The 21,094-nt window shown below is 40.3% G+C and overlaps 1 long non-coding RNA gene across 6 annotated transcripts in view; it reads left to right on the forward strand.

The window, feature by feature from the left end:
* LOC138819385 (uncharacterized) overlaps window positions 1–21,094 on the forward strand; it is a 199,422-nt gene that overhangs the window by 63,879 nt on the left and 114,449 nt on the right. The window contains exon 5 of one of the 6 annotated variants that reach the window (XR_011369413.1): window positions 14,813–14,909. The exons of 4 other annotated variants lie outside the window; for them this stretch is intronic. This is a non-coding gene — a long non-coding RNA (uncharacterized lncRNA). Of the gene's footprint in view, window positions 1–4,549; window positions 4,659–14,812; window positions 14,910–21,094 lie in introns of those variants that run through there. One more of the 6 variants, XR_011369418.1, reaches the window with a different exon arrangement.

A 21,094-nucleotide genomic window follows, 5' to 3' on the forward strand; every position in this document is an offset into this window, starting at 1 on the left:
AGCATTTCTTCTCCTGAAATTCTGAGTAGTGGTCATTTTTCCATTTCCTTCCTAACAGAACCATAAGTTTCTGCCAGAGAATAACCTGCTTTCCATTGAGCAGTCCAGGATGGTCAAACTAATTAGATGGATGTAGGATGGCAGAAGTATCTCCAGAAATTCCTCTGTCAGACTCTTCTTCTCACTTCCCTTAGACAATCAAGTGACAGGCATGTATCTACTTAATGTTTAATAAAACATACACTTCTGGGACTTGAATGTTGAGCCAAGTAATAACAAGGATCAATGACCTGGTTGGAATTCTTTTATTTTAGAGGTAATGTTTAGTAAGATGATACAGAAGTTCCTGATACTAAAACTTTCTGGAGCCAACTCTTCCCTCTGGGAGAGGGAATGAGGAGTCTAATATCTCTTTCAAGGGCAGGCTTGCAATGACCCAACTACTTTACAATAGGCCCCACCTCCTAAAGGTTTCACCGCTTCCCAGCTACAGGCTAGAAACCAAACCTATAGCTCACAGGCCTTTGGGGGAATTCAAGATGCAAACTGTAGTGGGCCTTAAGGAATTTGATATTTAATAAATGACTGTATCATAGTAGTACAAAGGAAAACAAGGCTAAGACACTGTAGAAAGCCCTCCTTAGGGGAAGTTTCATTTGGATGATGTCTCATATGCAAGTACTATACATAGTACTTGTATTATTGGTCAGTCATACAGAGGTAAAAACTGCTTTGATATTTTAAGAGGATCAGTATAATGGAAGAGACAGACATATGGCTCTAAAATGACATTTATGTGTGACAGGTTAGACTTAGAGATAAGAGCAGGTTGCTGGCCCCTGGATAGTTATAGGCCAAAGCAGGAAGCAGGGCTGGTTTGGTATGTCTTGGAGGTGGAACTTTATCTTGCTTTCTTGGAACCCAGAGGGTCTCTCCATATAGATGCAGAGCAGGGACTATGAGAGGAATTGACTTACACTGGGCACCCGGACACTGACAGTCACTATACTAAAGGGTCCAACTGAAACTTAGGTGCAGAAAATCTCATCCCCTGTCTCTTACCAGGTACTCACTGTCACATTCACTAACTTATTGCTTATTTTCTCTTGTCATTTATCCCTACTCTCCTCCTGCTATCTCTGCCTTCAGTTAGTGGATTACCAAAAGGACTTGTGTCTCTAGAGTTGGATCCGTGGTTATCAATTGAGAGATTCAAGGCAAGCAAGTCTGTTTCTCCAAACCTTAGTTTCTTCATCTGAAAAAAAGTACAATTCTGTTTCTTTGGGTTAAAGGAAATACTAGAAAAGAATGGAGTAGAATAAAATGAAATAGGCTAGGCTAGGATAGAATAGAATGGAATAGAATAAATGTAAATGTATGCAATGCTTGGTACATAGTGAGAGCTAAAAACATTTAATTATTATTATTTTTTATTACAATGATCACTCAGTTCTTCTTTTCTGAACAAAGCACATCTTCCCCTGCCAGGATCTCATTCCCTGTCTCTATGACTCTTGTGAGACCATAATTCCTCCTGGCCTTACAATGTTAAGCTTCCTTTGTTTCCAAGTCTGTGGGTAGACTAATGGTACTTTGATGTCAGCTTTGTGCTTCTCATTTTATCCTATCATTTTCCACTTATTAATGGACAGCTTGTCCACCATTTCCCCCGTGCCTTCTCTCAAGCACACTTCTTGTTTCCATTCTGCAATGTTACAGTGGTTCTGGGGAGTTTTCTGCCTCTCCTTCCATCTTTATAAATGTATTCCAAATTGGATTAACATCCCAACATACTCTCTCAAACTACTGTGGATGCTCTTTTCATCCTGCTCAGTAACTCATGTTCTGGGTGATGAACCCTGGTCCAGAAACCCCATCCCGGATCCTTATTTCCTGCCTCCACTCTTCCTTTTCTTTTCCAAAGTTGTGAAACTTCAGCTGGAAGAAGAGATGTGAAGGCTCCTCTTTCCCACCAACTGAGCTTCTGATGGAGGACCAGACATACAGTTTTGATATCTTCTCAATTACTTTAATTTCCAAAATAGAATTTCAAACTCACTTTCAAAATTCTTGGATTTGATTTTGTTTTGATATAGGATATCTAACTTAGCTAATTAATTTTTTTCTTTCACGATAAATTAGAAACTCATTTGTATATTGTTTCTAGTACCTTTTTTGATCTGTCTTATACAGAAAAGATATAAACTTTATTATCTCCAAATCAACTTTGAAATTTGAAATTTAATTTGTTTGAAAATGGGAATAAAACTTATTGAATGATTAGTACTGTCATACAAGCAATTTACAGAATGCAATTAAGCATGTAACTACAAATGCATGCCTATTTTCTTACCACTTCTTTTTTTTTTTTAAAGCACATTCAGTGGATTAGAAATAAAACCCTTGGCATTAAAGTGTCACTGTTCAAGTTCACAAAGCCTGTGGTGGTTAATCATTGGCTCCATTGCCCTATTCATATGCAATAAAAGAGGACCATTGTCTGTATCTCATCTCCCCTTTTTACTGTTCCTCCAAATACTGATGTGAAAGTTCAGAAACACAAGAACTGAATTGTTAAGGCTTCAAGGTTAGTGAAGATGCCTAGTATTAGAATGTAAGTATCCTGAAGGTCAAGAGACTTGCCTCTTGGGTCACACAGAATGTTTTCCTTCTCTGAGTCTTCAGTCAGGAGTGGGCTGACAGGCCCAGTAAGTGAGCTAGACTGATTTCTACCCAAAAGCACTTCTGTCTCTTGCAGTAAAACCAAGCACAGTGAATGTCCAGAAGGTCCAGGGAGTTATGTGGCCTGTTTCCAGTTCCCCTGATCTGCCTGACCAGCAGCAAAATATTTAATGTAATCTCTCAACTTTCCTTGTGAATGGCAGTGTATCAGCAGCAAGGCAGGACAAAAATAGACCTTCTACTTCACTACAGCTCATCCTTATGGCCTTGTAGAGTGAAGAGGCTTCCATTAAAGTCACTCAGTTCTCAGATTTCCTGTTGCTGTATGGATGATGGTTGGTTAGAACCATCAGTTAGCTTATGATCAAGGAGATGGAGCCAAGTAGCACGTGGGTCAGTGAGCTTTGCTCCAATTCCCATCTAGAGACATTAATACATTTACTTTTCAACTCTATAGTCTTTGCCCCAGGCCCTTGACCTAGAAAATATCTATTAGCAATCTAAGTTAATCCAGAGACCGGTTTATTAGTTCTTTTAAAATAGAATAACTCAAGTCCTGACAGCTGGGGGAACAGGGGACTAAGATCTCCACAGGGCTAAAAAGCACAGCTTTTAGCCATGTCCGGCACCAGGGATTCCTATTGCCAATATTCCTACAATGGGAGCAGAGGGAAAGTGTGCACTTTAATTTTACTCTCTGGGTCATGATGAGTATGTGGGTGGGCTTACCATGTTGAGTACAGGAGTAGATGAATGGAGGACAGACTATGTCCACTCAGGATGAAATTGCAGAGATAGGTATTATGTCTTATCAACAGATAATTACTGCCAATAAAACAGATTAGATCCCTTTGGTTTGTTTAATCATTTCCACCCAGAATGTCTTTGGCCTGGAAGAGCAGTTAGGATTTCATTATCCAAAGTCCATTTGGCCAAACTTGAGCCTTTGGACATTCAACTGTATTTAGAGCCAAGCTTTTCAGTATTCTAACTTCTTACTCACTTCTGAGAGAGGCATTTCCAGAATGTAAAATTAGTCAATGCCTTGAGCAACCACAATTAGAATAAAGGAAATTAAAAACTTTTGGATCCAAATAATAACAAATAATCTCAAGAACAAGCAAACCTAACCAACTATTATAGTCTGTTTGCTAGTTTGAAAAAGCACTGCAAAGGGCTATTGGAAAGTCAAAGGTCATATTTTAAGCTCGTTGTATTATAGACATGAAACTTAAGGTGAGAAGTGACCGGGATTGATACCAGAATCTTAGCAGAGAGGGTCCAGGGGAGGGTTCTTTGTGACAAGCCAAGTTGTCCATATTGCCCACCAAGCTTTTGATTCCCTGATTATCCTGACTACCCTCCATCCAGCCTCCTATTCCTGTCCTGCTGACACTGTGCAGACTCCAGATTCTCTTATGGAACCAAGCCATGAAGCATCAATGTGGCTCATGGAGAATCCAGCAACCAAACAAAACCTCTGTGCATGGATGATTGCCTCATTCACATAGAGTGGGTCTGTGGATATCAGGGGAATAATGATCTACTGTGGTTGATGGTAGCAGAAGGTACACATTGTTTGGTAGTAAACATCGCTTTTCCCTAAACACACACACACGCATGTACATACACACACACATCAACTCAAAAGTCTTTCTTTAAAGGGTTACTTGGCACTATCTACATGAAGCACATATTTTCTTTGTTAGCAAAAGCACAGGGTCAGAGCAGGGTTTTACTTTGCACGGTTGACAGTTTCATCCTTATTTTTGTGTTGGGTTTCTGACACTTGGCAGTTTTTCTTCCTTCCTGCCCCATCCTCGGTTTTGGCATCTCAGGGGTTTTCTTCTATTTATCTATCTTCCAGCTCCCTGCCCATCATTCACACAGACTACCCTTAGGACTCAGACAGCTGGCTTGCTGGTTTTCCTTGTGGATTATACTAAGAATACAAGCTGGAGTTCCAGTCTTTAAAAGATCCCCTATGTGAGTGTAACCCTTTAGTTGATCTTTGTAAGTGTTCTTAGAAAAGAACAATTCTGTTTGAGAATCACTGTGTCCACTATCCAATGGGCTATTTCAGTATCTGCATTGATTCTCTGAACGTGTGTGTGTGTGTGTGTGTGTGTGTGTGTGTGTGTGTGTGTTTGTGTGTGTGTATGTGTATGCATGTCTACCCTCCCACATCATACCACACACACAGACACACATATACCCTTGCACACACATGCTCATATAACTCTTACTCAACTAATTGGCCATGGCCACACTGGAGGTTTTGATGGTTGTTAGAGGCCAGTGCAATTGAAGTGGCACTTTGGGACTCTTAAACTGAGCACATTTAAAAGGCTGATTTAGAGAGAGCTTCAACAAAGGCTCTTTCAATTATATTTTTCCCCTGCTTTGCCAGTGCTCACTGCTGGGGCTGGTCAGAGGCCGGTCCCTGAATCATTAGGGGGCCAAACCATTAGGTGTTCCTGCTTACTCTGCAAATATAACAGGCTTATCACGTAGAACTCTGTCTCCAGCTGGTTTAAAATGAAGGTGATGCCAGTGGGTAGCAGCTGTTCCAGGCGGGGGAGCCAGGAGACATGGGGACATTTCACAGTGCAAAGAGATCAGAGCAGAGCACCCTGTACAGTACTCCAAACCCTGCCATCCTTTTATGACAGTGGCTAAGGGTTGTGAAGGGCAACCTGTCTCCCCAGGGTCCTCAGATGCCACCCTCCCCTTGCCAACCAGATCCTGGGCAAGCTCGGCACTGGCTTTCAACACATGGAGCCAAAACACTTAGCAAATTATGAATAATTCATACATTTGTAATTCAAATAGTCACAGTGATGCATAATTCAAATGAAAAGTTGTTATTGAGAATGAGGAGGAAATGGATTCATTTCAGAGACTTTGTTTTTAAATTTTCAAATTATTCTCTTCCTTGGATTTCAAGGCTGGGGCAGCTTCTATTTGTGCAGCTCTTTTATCTGCATTGGTGCTGGGCTTAATGAATAGATAGAATGTGGCTAAGCCTGGGATATTTCACTCAATAATAGATACTAATTTGCTTTTTCATCCTGAGAATTAAGGATACCATACAAGACCTATTTGTTCTCCTTCAGGAGTTTAGCTGGCTTCCTGGCCCAACTATGCTAGTAGACTTAAAGCTATACATGATGGGGAGATTTAAGCATCCACATAAAGTAGAGACACAAATATACAGAATTTTCATGTACCAATACCCAGACATAAGAATTTTCAAGACATCCCTTGCCATCCCATAATTACTTTAAGTCTACATTAAAACAAGTAATTACATTTGTAAATACTTTAAGCATGCTGGGAACTCTTTCTGACTTTTAGAAAGCATGGCTGTGTCTTACCCAGTGTTCTGAAAAGGCTCCTCACTGGGGCTGTGTGGAAGGGACAGTTACTGTTTCATGGGAAGGGAAGGCAAGTTGCAAAGTGGCCTCACCCCCAGTGACATCACATAGGAAACCAATCCCTTGAAGGAATGCCCTGAAATGCCTCTGCTCCCCTCTGGTCCTTGCCAGCGGCTTGGCATCATGGGAATGTGCCATGTCTGCGCGTTGGTGGTAAGATGATGCGCGTTCCCTCAGAGCTTGTATCAAGTCCTATCAAGTGTTTTGGTTTGCTTGCTCTGGGACATCAAGAAGCTAGCTTTTTACAAGCAAACGTCTTCTCTCTTCACGTTTTCAAAACATGGTAAACTCTACAAGTTGCAGTTAGGGTGATCAAAGTTTATTGAAACAACAATGAAAGAAAGAACAAAAGAAAAAAATAATGTAATTTGAAGCAGTGAATCTGCACTAAATGTATACTTGACAACCATAGTCCCCTTAGGACTTATAGGAAAAGGCTGAGGAATTTACTTACGTTTCTGCCTTTCATGATCCAGATATCATGACAAGAAAAATTTCTACTGCCAACATAAAAACTTTGTATATGAGAAGTGACTCTTGCTTTCCAAATATCTATGTTTCTGACAACTTGTATATTACTGTTCCACTTTTTTCCCCTTTCTTGTTTTGTTTTCAAGAGGAAGTATAATTACTATCCAATCTGTAATCCTCCAAAGGAATTTTGAAGTAAATTTGCTTGAAAAGCAAAGAACTCTTTTTTTTAAGTGAATAAAAACCCCGTCCAATCCTCTCTTTTTCTCTCTTCTTATCACCATCTATCCATTTATCTGTGCACTCTTTCCTATATCCATTCATTTATCAAACACTTTCAGCTCTAAACATTTTGTTAATTAGTACTTGCATTAATTTAGACATGGATGCATTCAGTGTTGTCTAGTAGGCCTCCTGGAACTAACAAATTGAAACTGTACTGGGCTAAAAGTACATTGTGATTAGGAAAACACAAATGACTTATATTTGTTTTTACATTTAGTGTCTTTTTTTTTTTTTACTGGCCCTGTGGCTTGAACTCAGGGCCTGGGTGCTGTCCCTGAGCCTCTTTGTGCTCAAGACTAGTGCTCTATCACTTGAGCCACAGTGTTACTTCTGGCTTTTTCTGAGTGGCTGGAGATAAGAGTCTCATGAACTTTCTGCCAGTCTGACTTCAACCCATGATTCTTAGATTTCAGCTCCTGTGAGCCACTGGTACCAGGCATAATGTCTTTTTATTTTTTTAAATTAATGTTTTAAGTGAACAGACATTATTCTTTGGTGAGCTCAGAAAGGTCCAAAGATCTGCCTGTCTTTGTTGCTTTCTGACTTGTTGAAGAGTAGGCTCAGTTAGGACAAAGCAGTTTTTACCTAGGAATGACAGCAAATATGAGTGTAGATTCCTGAGAACAAATCATCAGAAGTAAGTTCATGGGGCTGTGTGCACATCATTCATCAGCAATCTGATGAAGTGCAGCATGTTCATAGTATAGAGGTACAAGAGAATTATGGGTGCATGGACATCCTTGCCTCCACCCCAGTACATAAATACATACACATACACATATAAACACACACACAGAGGCATGCACACACAGAGGCATGCACACACAGACATACAGACACACATACACATACACACACACACACCAAAGACTGACAGGAGGGAGCAGAGATTACTTTTCCCTGACCCTGAATTTTGATTGGCTCTTAGTTCACAGCCATGCCTAAGCTGAAACTATTTCCTGCATTCTAGAAAGGATTGGCCCAGCTCCAAATCCAGGTCTCCATGCTATACAAAGCAATAGAACCCATTGGATGGCTAGAAACAGGATCTTCTTATCTGTCTTGTTACATCCAAGCCTGATTTAATTAGAACCCGGGTACATTCCTGCTTTTCTGTTTTGTACTTTCACCAATGCTTTTGTACATTTTGGCAGCTTGAGCCCCCATTTCGGCTTTGGGGCTATGGAGAGGAGAGGAAAGGCCTCAACAGGACTCAAGTCCCTTTTCTCTTAAGCAGTGCCTGGGCCTGGTGCCTGCTTATTTTCCCTGTTTATCCTTCTTGAACTTTTAATGCTTTGATCTTGGATTCTTAGCTGTTAATATTCTGCTTCTCCAGTTTTGCTTGTTTTTTTTTGAATACTTGTAATATTATGGTCTGTTTTCCCTCAGTTCTTAAGCAGTGGGAACTACCTAACAGCAGATCATATTTTTTATTCACGGGCTTTGACAGGAAGAATGTTCTGCTTTTTGCTGACTTCCTTGTAACTTTAATATGAGTTAAAATTTATTTGGAACCCATCCAGTTGAAAATAAAATGATGTCCCTTATTGTGAGCTACAGGACAAATAACATTTCCGTGAGTATTGTAGCAAGGTGATTGAGACACAAGAGGGGACAAATGCCCCAAGGGAGACCCTTCCCCCTCTCCAAATATCTTGTCACCCTGCTCTGTTTGAGTCTACCTGCAAACTGCTTTGTCCTAATTGAGCCTCCTTTTCAACAAGTCAGAAAGAAACAAAGACAGGCAGATCTTTGAGCCTCCTTTCAACAAGTCAGAAAGCAACAAAGAGGCAGATCTCAGGACTCTTCTGAGCTCACCAAATAGTAATGTCTGTTCACTTAAAACATTAATTAAAAAAATAATACCTTGAACTGTAACCTCTCTGTACAGCATCTTTTCAAGAAAATAAAATTTAAAAAATACTTCATCTCCTGTTCTTCTGCCTATTATCCCACTTGTCCTGTCAAAGAATTTCAGACTACATTGGGAATCTAACAATTACTGAATATTTTTCATTTAGACATTGAATCCCATATTTTTTTAATTAACAGATCAATATTTTCCCCCTTCCAGTTTTCTGATGTATAAAATGAATTTAGTTATGGTCAAGTTTTAAAACCCAGATGGATTTTGATGGCCTACACGCAACTTCTTGAGTTGGTATTTCTGATTTTCTCCAAGATTTATTTCCCTGTTGCCTACTTTTGGAATAATTACAAATTCTCCATTTCTATTGTTTGGCATGTAAACCCCTAAATGCAATGACAGTGTTTTCATCTTGCTATTGTTCTTCTACTTGGCCCAAATACACATGATGAATTATGGTTCTAAAGTTGTGTTAGCCTTAAATGTCAGTTTTTTAAAAAATTAAAAGAAATTGTAAACACTTGACCAAAACACAAATTCCAGAAAGAGACCAATTAACCCCAACATCCTTTCAATAAAATGAAAAATAGCCAGAGAGCAACATACGCTATCAATTACACTGACACATTCTTAAAAAATATGTATGTAGGAGAAAATACCTTAATTCCTTTGTCAGTTCTCCTTTTTATTTTTCAAGAGTCTGCTTAACTCCCTCGTAAAGGTATGTAGGGCAGCATTAATCTATGTATCAACCTGTCCATGATTTAAAAGGCAAAGCAAAGAATAGTCTTCCCTGGCCACTTTAGGACTGGTTTCTTCCTGTTGCTCTTTTGTTCGTGAAGACATTTGTGTTCTCTCGTACCCCTGTGGCACTGTGGGCTGGCATGCTTCCCTGGACAAGCACCAGACTCTGGCAGGATGAATATTTCCTTTGTGTAATCTGAGTGAGAATCACAGCAAGTGGTGCTCTAAGTTACTCTAAACCAGGGATTACCCAGAGCAAAAGAAAAACAGGATCCATCATTCAGAGTTCAGCCCAGCAACCGCTGATATACACGTCAGTGTTGATTGTACAAATGGGAGAATTGATAGGAAAAATCCGTGCATTTTTACTTAATCCAGGAAAATGGTTTTTGAAGTTTCAGAGAGCAAAACAAATTAATTTTGGCTAAAAATAAGGTGTCTGTAAGGGAGACTCTGGCTACTTTCCAAAATAATTGGGTCACCATATTGTAATGTAATACTTAAATGCAATTAGCTCCTTGTACTATCTGAAGCGTGTGCCAGAAATACATGATTACATCTCATTCATTATCACCTTTCCCAGCTCAGGGGCTGCCATCAGCATCATTTTCTTCAAAGGTCAGCTGTAGTTACGGCACTGAGAACTGTCTATGTATATTTAACTTCGGGGATGGGTCCAACATGCCACTTTAAAAGATGATCATATTGTTTTTCCTGTTTTCCATTTCTGAAAAGGCAAGACTTTGGCCAGTGGGTACTCTATGTATCTGGCTGCAAATAGGTTCCCAAGAGCCAAGTAATGTGGTGCCTAATTTCAGCATTCACTTAAGTAAAATTATTTATGAGGGACTGTACGGGTTGGTTCATTTGTTGTTGTTGTTGTTGTTTTCCCTGCCTTTTCCTAAAGGGGGAGGTGTGTAGTATGAAATAGGCTGGAGGGATAGTTACATTCAACTTCAGCTATAAATGCATTTAAAGTATGGCTTTGATGATTTAATTTAGGTGTGGCACATGGAAAATGTAATTAAATGTCCAGAAAATGGAAAACCATCTTTGAAATCATCATTAAAGCAATTCTCAAATAATAGGTCAATGAACCTGTATTAGACCTTGAGCCACCCATAGGTAATGGGATCTGAGGTGAGGGAGTTTCCATTTCTTTCCACCCGGGTTTGTCTGGCAAACTGAATGTATTTTCCAATGGACTAGGATGGGGCAGGGAACCTGAATTGTACTTCATTAAATGGAAAGACAGTAAATGGATGATGAAAAGCACACTCCAATTTGGAGACATATGGGTGTTCTACATCATTGCCTGTCAGAGGCTGATGGGTCTTCAAGCCAGTTCTTTTGATTTCTCTTCAGCTGTACAGATTCTGCAAACTAAAACAAATGAACAGAGAGAGGAGGTGCAGGAAAATATTGTCTGAGAAGTTGTCCTCATTAATAGTCAGAAAGCTCTGAGGAGCAAATTCCCAGCAGAAACTCAAACAGGCTCTGTTGTTTGGGAGAAAACAGAGATGATGGTTCCTCATCCCCAGAGGCTTTCTGTGAGGAAATAATATTCCTTTTGATATTTGTAAGATAGTCTTTGGAGTTTCTATTTAATGTTACATGCTTGTTTTTGCCTGACACAAAAGAAGAATTTTTTAACTAGGCTTAATCTCAGTTGAGAACATAAGTTTGATGTACGAAATAATGAATAGAAAGGGGTACGGTTCTACAAGAAAGATGGATCTATAATGTTCTCTATCTTCTTATTAATTTTCTTTGTTAAATAGTAATTCCTAACAGATGTGTTATGGATTACTTGGGAAAATGATTCTAGCAAAAGTTTTTCTAACTGCACAGACTATAGATAGATTACAGATATATACATATATAGGATATGATATTTCATTATATATTAAATCTGAGATCATATATGTCTATGGAGAAGGGGGCAATATTGCACTGTTAATTGTGGATAGGTTTTAGTAAGAAAGGATAATGGGGGAGAGGAATAAATGCCGCTTATTATATTCTTCTGGAGAAACAGAACCAGTTACATACATATATATAAATTTGAAAAAGAATTTACCATGAGGGACTGACTTATATGACTATAGAACATGAAGAGTTCCAGTCTTCTGTCTGTAAGTTGCAGGCCCCAGAAGCTGATGGGATAGTTCCAGTTCAAAATTGAAGGCTTGAGTTCAAGAGTGGGTGTCAAAGGACAGAAGATGGATGTTCTAGCTCAAGTAGAGATAACAAATTCATTTTTCCTCTACCCTTTTGTATTTGGGCTCTCAATGGAATGACTAACAGTTACCCCATTGTGAAAAATGACATTTACTTTAATCTGCTGGTTCACATGTTAATCTCTTCCAGAAATGTCCTCATAGACACACACACACACACACACACACACACACACACACACACACACACACACACACACACACACACACACACACACACACACGAAAGAGAGAGATAGAGGGGGGAGGTAGAGAGAGAGAGAGAGATATAAGCTACCTGGGCCTCTTTTAGCCCAGTCAAGTTGGCAAATAGAATTAACCCTCATACATACATTCATGTAGCCAGGAGGCAGTGAGTTGCCTTTTCCCTAGTTTGGTAATAAGAATACAACCGGGAATGGAATATTGGTATTTCCAAATGTCAGACGGGTTCAGATAATTAAGAAGTCACTGCTTTCCTACTTTTATTCCAGAACTGATTACCCAGAAAATGCCTATTCTACAGAGACTTTATTTTTTTTTAAATGCTCCCTTATCCTTGAATAAGTGGAGACACTTTGCCTAGTAAGTTAAACACTATGGTTATAGGAACTATCATTTGTTCTGCAATGGGAGGATCAAGAAAGAAGAGCCTGCCTTCTTTGAGGGTTCTTCTTAGGTTGGCTGTGGTGGTAAATTTCTGGGCTGTCCAAGGGCTTGGAAGGAGCAGTTATGAGGTGAAGACAATTTTAAACAAGCACAGATATGCTATTTGCCTTTTCATGGGGTTGACTTTGCAATTGATGATGCTGTGGTCGTGGTCCTTAGGATGTCAAGGTAGTGACACAGTGCTAAGTTACAGGGTCCTCCACTGTCCTCACTTGCACAGAGGATATGCTGATGTCACTTAACAATGTTCTTAGGAAGCAGTAAAAATGACATAGTAATATTGACCTTCATTTACAGGTCTTCTGAGTATATTGCAAAATAGGAATCTTTTTCCTAAAAAAAAAAATAACCTGAACTTTTCATTTGGAGGAATTACTGACATGTGGACTGGTTGTTCAGACTTGGATATATAGCAGATACCTTCTTGAAGCTGAACTAATGGAGCTTGGGGTTTCAAGGAAAACAGCTGGCATTATTGGTTGCCAGAGATACAATTCATGTTTTCAAGTAAAAATGTGATATTTAAAAACTTAAATCTTCCACTGTGGGCTTGACTGGATGCTTGCCTAAACTCTAGAACTTTTCTGATGAGATTTGTAATGATATTAACAAACACAGTTTTGGAAGGATGCTAGACAGTGAACTATGCTATCATTTAAAAGATCAGAATACCTCAGTGGGTTTCCACATGACCAGTGCTTGAAGTCATGGAACAGTGTATATGTTCACAGTGAACTATAGTTGCCATGGGCTGAATGTGTCCCCCAAAGTTCATGTATTGGCAACAGTCCCCAGTGTCACAATATTGGGATGTGGGTACTGATAAGAGCTGATCAGAGCATAGAAAGAGGCAGCACCGGGCTGGGAAGGTGGCTCAGTGGTAGAGTGCTTGCCTTGCATGCATGAGGCCCTGGGTTCGATTCCTCAGCACCACATAAGCAGAAAAAGCCAGCAGTGGTGCTGTGGCTCAAGTGGTAGAGTGCTAGCCTTGAGCTGAAGAGCTGAGGGACAGCGCCCAGGCCCATAGTTCAGGCCCCATGACTGGACCCCCCCCCCAAAAAAAGAAAGAGGCAGCACCCTCATGAGTGATTACTTAACTTGAGAGTGGGTTGTTGTCAAAGCAAGTTTGGTCGTGTCTTGCTCTCCTTCCCTTCTACCATCTGTGATAGGATGACATGGCATGAAGGCCCTCACCTGATGCCAACACTTTGAAGCATGGCTTTACACTCTCTAGTACTCTGAGTTGAATAAATTATTGTTTATAAGTAACCCATCTCTGGCATTCTCTTACAGTGCCACAAAATGGACTAAGACAATAGTCTGGAGTTCAAAGTAAGTGATAGTAAAAGTTTGTTGATATGGACTCCTGTCCATTTTTGTAGTTAATCTTGTTAAAAAGAAACTTCCATTTGTTAAGTTTAGGTAAGGCATTAAAGAATACCCATTAATATCTGAAAATACTGTGAAAATATTCCATTTCTTACCAACTACATATCCATATACAACCAGATTTTCTTTACATATTTCAACCAAAGTTGCATGTCACAACAGACTGAATACAGAAGAATATATAGAAACCTGGCTGTTCTGGTAAGCCAACCATAAAAGCGATTTGTATGTGTGTGCATACCTCACCCATGAAAAACACCCATGGCTTAATCTTCATGAAAATGCTACTTTTGTAAACATATAATGAAGTTATTATTAAGAAGGATAGAAGGTCCTGAGCTCTTAAAAAAAAACTGAGAACTTCTAATCTATATGTTATAGTAAGGATCTCTTGGGAAGCTAACAAAAGTAATGGAAGAATTTGGGGAATGTGGAGAAGGGGTAGAGTTATCCTTGTTGTAAACTGTTTATAGGATACCAGAGCAATGCATAAGCTGTAGGGGGTGAATCAGAGCTACTGACTGAAAATAAAGGCAACATAAAATAGTGGGTAACCTTGAAAACTAAAGAACACTTTGTTCCAGCTCTTTTCCCCTTAATTAATCTCAAATACATTTTCCAGCTCTCCATTCTTAAAAAAAAAAAGTAGGGATTTAAAGAACAGGTTTTAAATGAACAAACTCAGTTGTACTATCAGCAAGACTACTTCATTAACTGTGTGATTTAATGGCTACATCTTAATGGTTACATCAACATCCTTATTGGTAGAATGAGATAATGACATATACAGTAGATGTGAGCTGTGGTATTGTGTACTTATGTACTTGATTCAGTGCTTGGAATATAGTAAGTTGTCAATGTATGTGAACAGATTAATCATACATATGTGCTTGTGTGTGTATGTATGCAATAACTATACCAAAATATAAAACACTTAGGAAAACAAAAGTTAATTTAGAAAACAGGTCTAACTATAGTGAATGGTAGTGCTGCTTTTCTTAAAAATAAAGGTTTCCTAATAGTGAAGCTTCTGAATTTTGTTCATTTAGATTCTGGAAAAGGACCAAAGTGGCCCCTTTGAATTTCTGGCTATCACTGAATCCCCCTCCTCCATCCTTTCCAGAGACAACTGCAGTTAGAAACTGAGTAAGTGACAATGAAATGAGGTTCATAAAGGAAAGATATGTGAACCAAAGAGAAAGTCCACAAGTTTCCTGGACACAATCGTTCTTTTCTAAATCTGGTTTTTGCTGGCAGGATGCTAGTGGTCTCTTTCCTTAACAGTCAGGGATTTTTACTGACTTTCTGAAAAGTCCTAGGTTTCCATTCTCTACTCACTAATGCGCATTTCCCAGGTCTCTCTACTGATGCCCAGTAAACACACTCAAAACACAAAGTCATAGAATCCTTCCTTGCAGAAACAGTGGCTATTTCTTGCCTTCTGTGCATTCTCAATGGGTTTGCTCTGGAGAAATGAACTGTGTCTCAGGTCCATCTTCATCCAGGAGAAGAGCATGCTTTTATGTGCTGGATCAGACTTAGATTTGCTCTGCTGTGTGACCTGGACCCAGTCAACTTCTCTGAGGCCCAGTCTCCTCATCTTTCCATTCCTATACCAATTCTGTCAGCTTGAGGATTATGTGGAGCATAACCACTAACATGGAGCATGGACCATGAACCCAGCTAGAATTAGTGTCAGTTCAAGGCTTGAATGCACTTTTAAGTTTAATGCAGTGTTCCCTTTATGTATTCTTTCATTCTCTTTTAATCCTTAACCCAAATCAATCTTTTTTCTGACATAAGCATTTTAATAATTTTTTCCTGAATGAGTATTCGCCCTTTTTCTTGAATAAATATGAAACATGTGCAGTATTCTTCTGGCCTTCTGGAAGAATAAGGGGTTCTGTGTTTCCAAGAACCAATTTATCCAAGGACCAAATTCACCACAAAGAGTTTCTTAAGGTAGCATTAAACAGAAGCCACTGAGAGCTGTGAAGATTTTTACACTTCTAAGTGGATTTGTCTAGTATGTCTGTTAAGACTAGTTTCATTTCTGAATATAAAAAATCCCAAATAGACATCTTAAAAAGATAAATACCAGATTCTTATGCAGTTCTGTAGCTCAGGAACAAAGATGCTTTTGGTCTTGTAGCGTGTAAATGGCCTTCGTTTCCAAGGTTCTGTCCTAGTCTGAGGTGTTGCTCTAGCTCCAGCCTCCATTCTTAGATTTTAGGCTTCAGGAAGAAGAGCAGACTTCTAGAACTAGAAGTCCCATACCCATCCCCAAAATACATAAACACTACAAATTACATCCTATTGGCCAGGACTCAGTCACATGGCTATATCCTATAGCAAGGTCTGGGAAATCTAGTCCTTATTCCAACAAGCCATGTGCAAGCTAAAAGGCAGAGATGATTAGTTTATGATAGAAGCAAAAATCAGGTATTGGGAAGCCACTAGCAGCCTCTGTCCTCAGAAGGGACATTTACCTTGTTGGGGAGGAGAGGTGCAATAGGCTAAATGAAAGGTGATGAAGCTTTCTCTATAAAGAGAAAGGAATTATTGTAGGCATTGTGGCCATACTTTCTTGGCAGCTGTGGTAAAAAAAAAAAAAAAAAAAAAAAAAACAGCCATAGATAATAGGTAAGTCAGTGTGTGCACCTGGATTTGGCACTTGGGCCTTGGTTTGGCCAAACAGTGATAGAGACACTATAGACACTAATGTGAACAGATGTTCTCTACTTCCTGTGCTCAGGCTAGGCATTATGTTGAGCCCCTCACAGGCATTAACTGAACTGTGCTCTTTAGAGGTTTCATCCTCTTCTGTCTATATATGAGAAAACCTTGACTTGGAGAGTTTAAGTAACTTTGTCAAGGTCCCAAAACTTGTAAGTTCAGATGGGTTTTAAATGGGTTTTACCCTGTTCCCCAAGAAGTTTGAGAAGCCAGAGGTCATGACAAAAGATTTGCTCTAGGGCCATGAATTCAGAGGGCACAAAAGACTGAAAGAGTTGAAAAGTTTAGTACCTAGTTAGTGAGCATATCTGGTTAAAATGGAGGAAGCCATTTAGCAGAAAACAAGTAAGAGAAGTGGCAAGTCACGTCAAGAACTATGTGGGTGCTGATCCTGATGGCCAGGTGGGGGTCTCCTTTGTCCCTTGTGAAGTGTCGTGCTCAGTTGAGGAGAACAACTTTTTGGAGTAGAGGAGGACCATTCTTTGGTCAAGATTATGTGAATAGCAGGGCTCCCTGATAGAACCTCTACCCAAGCTCTTAACACCTTGAAAATGGATTCCAAAATTATTTTCATGTTCTGAGCATCTGGAAATTGGTTCCAGCTGGAAGGGCACAACTATAGGCAGGTGCCAGCTGGCCAGGTCTCAGTGTATGTGTGATGACAGCCTGTTACTCCAGTGGGCTTTGTGGGACACAATCCACTCCTCCATGTGAGGTAGGAGGAGACAGATGGTCATGAACTGGGAAAGGTCTGGCTGAGGTGCAGAGATGAGAAGACAAAGTCAGTGGAGTCCAGAGCTCACATGTATTTTGTTCTCAAGTAAATGGAGAGGTATTTGTGGCAAGAGATTAAGGAGAAAGGGATACAGCTCTAGTTGTCAGGGAAATTTTGAACCAGGCAGAAAACCTACCATCTCATAGATCTACTTTTCAGCCTCTTGTGCCCTGTATGGCATCTAAACAGATGTCTCTGAACCATTGCTGTCTCTAAGGAAAACCATGCAATAACTAAAGCACACACTTCCATGGCTAGAGCACTGTTGTCTTGAGGCCTAGAGTGCCTTTCCAGGCCTCTCTGATTCCTGGGAAGCCAGCTGCATTATCAGATAAAGATAGCTCATCATTCGTGTAATAATAATCTGAACAATGCACTGGGCTTATAGAGCAGTTGCATATATATTATTTTACTTACTCTTCATAGAGGCCCAAAAGGTAAGGGGTAAATCAGATGCTTAGTTGTGAGTAGGTGAGGGTCTACCTACATTATCTGCAATATCCTTTGGCCAATCCCAGGAGCAAGTTTGAACAACATGCTATTTACGGACAAAGCAGCAGACTCAAAGAAGTTAGTTTGCCCAGGACCTGACAACTCAGCAATTGTAATACTATTGGAACATGAGCTCAGTCTTTGGAAGTTAATTTCAGTACCCCTCTTGCCTAGACCACATAACAAAGACGATGCTGAGGACTTTGGAGAAAGAGAGATTGTACCCAAATTCTAGAATATGAGCCAAATAAAAGCAAAACGAACAACAGTATCTAAGAAGAATTAACCCGTGGAAGAAATCCAATGCAATACAGGCTCAACTCAGGACCGAGACCCAGTGTAGGTGCCTAATGAACTCTTCTTTAGTAATATAGACCTATGTTCATGCGGCGAACGCCTTCTCGACCAGCGAGGAAGAACGACCACCACACCAGGAGTCTTCTCAGATCACACTTTATTGGAGAGCCTTCTTACTTGTAGGAGAGCTTGGGCGCGAGAGAGCGTGCACAGAAAAAATGGCCGCTTATATAGGGAATAGGGACACGTGTCGTCCTATCATTGGTCGTCTGCCTTTCACCGTCACCAAGTGCCACGGGATTGGCTGGGGACTCTCCATGGCTCGCGCATGCGCAAAGCCCAGGACCCACCGTCCCGCCAAGCACTGCCTAATATGGAGTTGTTTACCTCAACGCTGGAAGGGAGTGGGCGGTGGGCGGAGTCTAATTGCGTTCGCCCCGGCTCCCCACATGTTCATGACAGACAAATGAAATTAAGCAAGACACACTTATGATGCATTCATCTGTGCCTTCTTCTGACTGGTTGAGAGTTGTACTCTACTGAGATGCTAGGTATAAAAAATCTCACATCCAATTACTGCTCCTAAGTGGAGCTACACAAATGTTTAAAAATCAGCATCTGATTTCATAAGATGGAGTCCATGCCATACTTACTGCTAAATCATTTGTGGATGCAGCTAGAAACAAGTTTCTGCCATAGTGAATCTTGCATTTTCATGAGAGGAGAGAATCATTTAAAAAATTCAACTAATAAATCAATTAGTGATGAGCCATCACACAAATTAGATCCGGTAATATGCTGGACACAATTCAGGCATGGCCATCAGGGCCTTTCTGAAGAGGTAATAGTTAAGCTGCTACCTAATGTCAGGAGGGGGACAGATGCTTTATCAGAAAAACCATGCCTCCACTCTGGAGTTTTGCTCCTTCTGACTTTTTGAGAGAAAATATTAAGGTGTTTTTTTTTTTTTTTGTCAAGCTGACTTCAAACTATAATTCTAAGATCTCAACCTTCTGAGTGGTTGTGATAATAGGTGTACTGATGAAGGGGTCATATGGCATTACATGAAGAGAGACAGCCACTTCAAAGGATATGAGTTTGGATCTGTGTTTGGGGCAGGACTCAGTTTGGGAACCTGAGGCTTGTGTGGTAGATAAGTAAGAGACATAAAAGAGAGGCAGGAGAGAGCTGGCTAATGAAAGGCCTTGTAAGGAGGTGGTGTAGTACTAAAGGGTGCGAGTGAGGAATGAAATGACCTCATTGGGCAAAAGTAAGATACAGGAGAGAGTGGGTGGGAGTGAGGCTGGAATCAGGGTGAACAATGGAGAATCGTTACAATAATGCAGGTGAGAGATAGTGAAAGTTGGAACTTAACTGGTGACAGGAGGGGAGAAGAAGAAGGAAAAGATTCAAAAGACCTTCAAAGGACAGAATTGACTCTTTGTGGGAATCTCTGGCTGTGAGCACCAGAAAGGAATACTTATTAGCTTAAGAGTTCAACTTGGGTAGATGCTAGGCCCTTAGAATGAGAGGCAGAGAGCCTAGGGCCTTGAGAATAGGAGCCGATTTCATGTGCTCTTGTTTTTCCTGGGCCCATTTTCATTCTCATGGACTTTTAACATTGCCTATAAGGGATTCTTCTTTCATGAAAGACTCATTCAATGAATCAGTGTGTGTGTGTGTGTGTGTGTGTGTGTGTGTGTGTGTGTGTGTGTGTGTGTGTGTGTGTGTGTGTGTGTGGCATTTAGTTGGCAGGAGAACAAAAAAAAAATTAGAGAAAGAAGAAACTAGCAGAGTTGAAAGCAAGGGAATGGTGGTTAGCAGCATTACCCAATACGAAGAGGAGATCAATGAGCTGAGGGCTTACAAGACTGAATCGCATTGGGAAGGTGGGAACCATGCAGTGCTGGGTGGAGGGACAAACAGGACAGGAAAAGGGGTTGCACTCTCCTGATACACTTGGGGTCATTACAGGTAGAACTGTAAGATGTCTCGCTCCTTTCTGTTTTCTCCATGAAGGAGGAAGCAAATCATTGCCTGAAACTGGAGGAAACCACGGGAAGGTTTAAAACCAGTGGTGAATTTAAAGGATAGTTGTAAAAAAATCTTAACTTTGAGAAGATGCCTGCTATTTTCATTTCTAGTACATCCTGATTTCTAGAATTGTACTTCAAAGAAAAAAATCTCTCTGTCCCAAAGGCCTGAGTTGGAGCAAGAGTTCACTGAATTGCAGGGAGGTAGTCTTTCTACCAGAGACCCCAGCGACGGGACTCAGAACGAATCCTGAATCTCAGCTCTGGCTCTTGAGCACAGTGCCATCAGACTCTAGTTTGCTTCAGTTTCCACATCAGGCCAGTTGGGTATTTTCAGTTTCCAGGATTGAATCACACTTCTATGAAATACTAAAGAGCTCAGATTTGGACCTCTGTCCATTGTTGACACCACTAGAGGCTACAGGCCTGTTTGGCATTCTAAGTGCTGCCCTTCAGAGGCAGATGTGAAACCCTTGTTTCTTCTGATAGATGTTGGTAGCTTTCCAGAGAAAAGTTAAAGTTCCCATTACCCTTTCCAGAAAGAGTGATGGGAAGCCCTGGTGTTTCAGCCAACAATCGCTCTTCTCAATAAAACAAATAGGTTCTAATGTTGGCAGCTTTCGAAGCTGTTGCTGAGTACATAAAGACGGCTCTGTCTTTGTCCGTGGTAAATATACAGCAAGCATTTAACTCCTTGTCAGATAAATCATACTGAGATGCCTCAGAAAAAGACACATCTGGTACTGGGTTTTAATGCTTTTGTTTTTAATTCTAGTTAATACATTTCTCTGCTTAGTGAATTCAGTCACAAATAGACATTTGCAACAACAGCAATTTAAATGAAATAAATGGAGAAACAAGTCATCTAAAGAAAAATTATGGCAGAGGTACCTAGTGCTAACTCATTGGCCAGATACTCCTCTGACCTCACTTTCATGACTAAGAGGATGATGGCATTATTCTAGCCAATGCAAAATGGGCAGAAATGGCAATGCCAT

This window comes from Dipodomys merriami, unplaced genomic scaffold (assembly GCF_024711535.1).
Source record: "Dipodomys merriami isolate MVZ:Mamm:240054 unplaced genomic scaffold, mDipMer1.0.p SCAF_8, whole genome shotgun sequence".
In the NCBI taxonomy this organism is placed as follows: Eukaryota; Metazoa; Chordata; class Mammalia; order Rodentia; family Heteromyidae; genus Dipodomys; species Dipodomys merriami.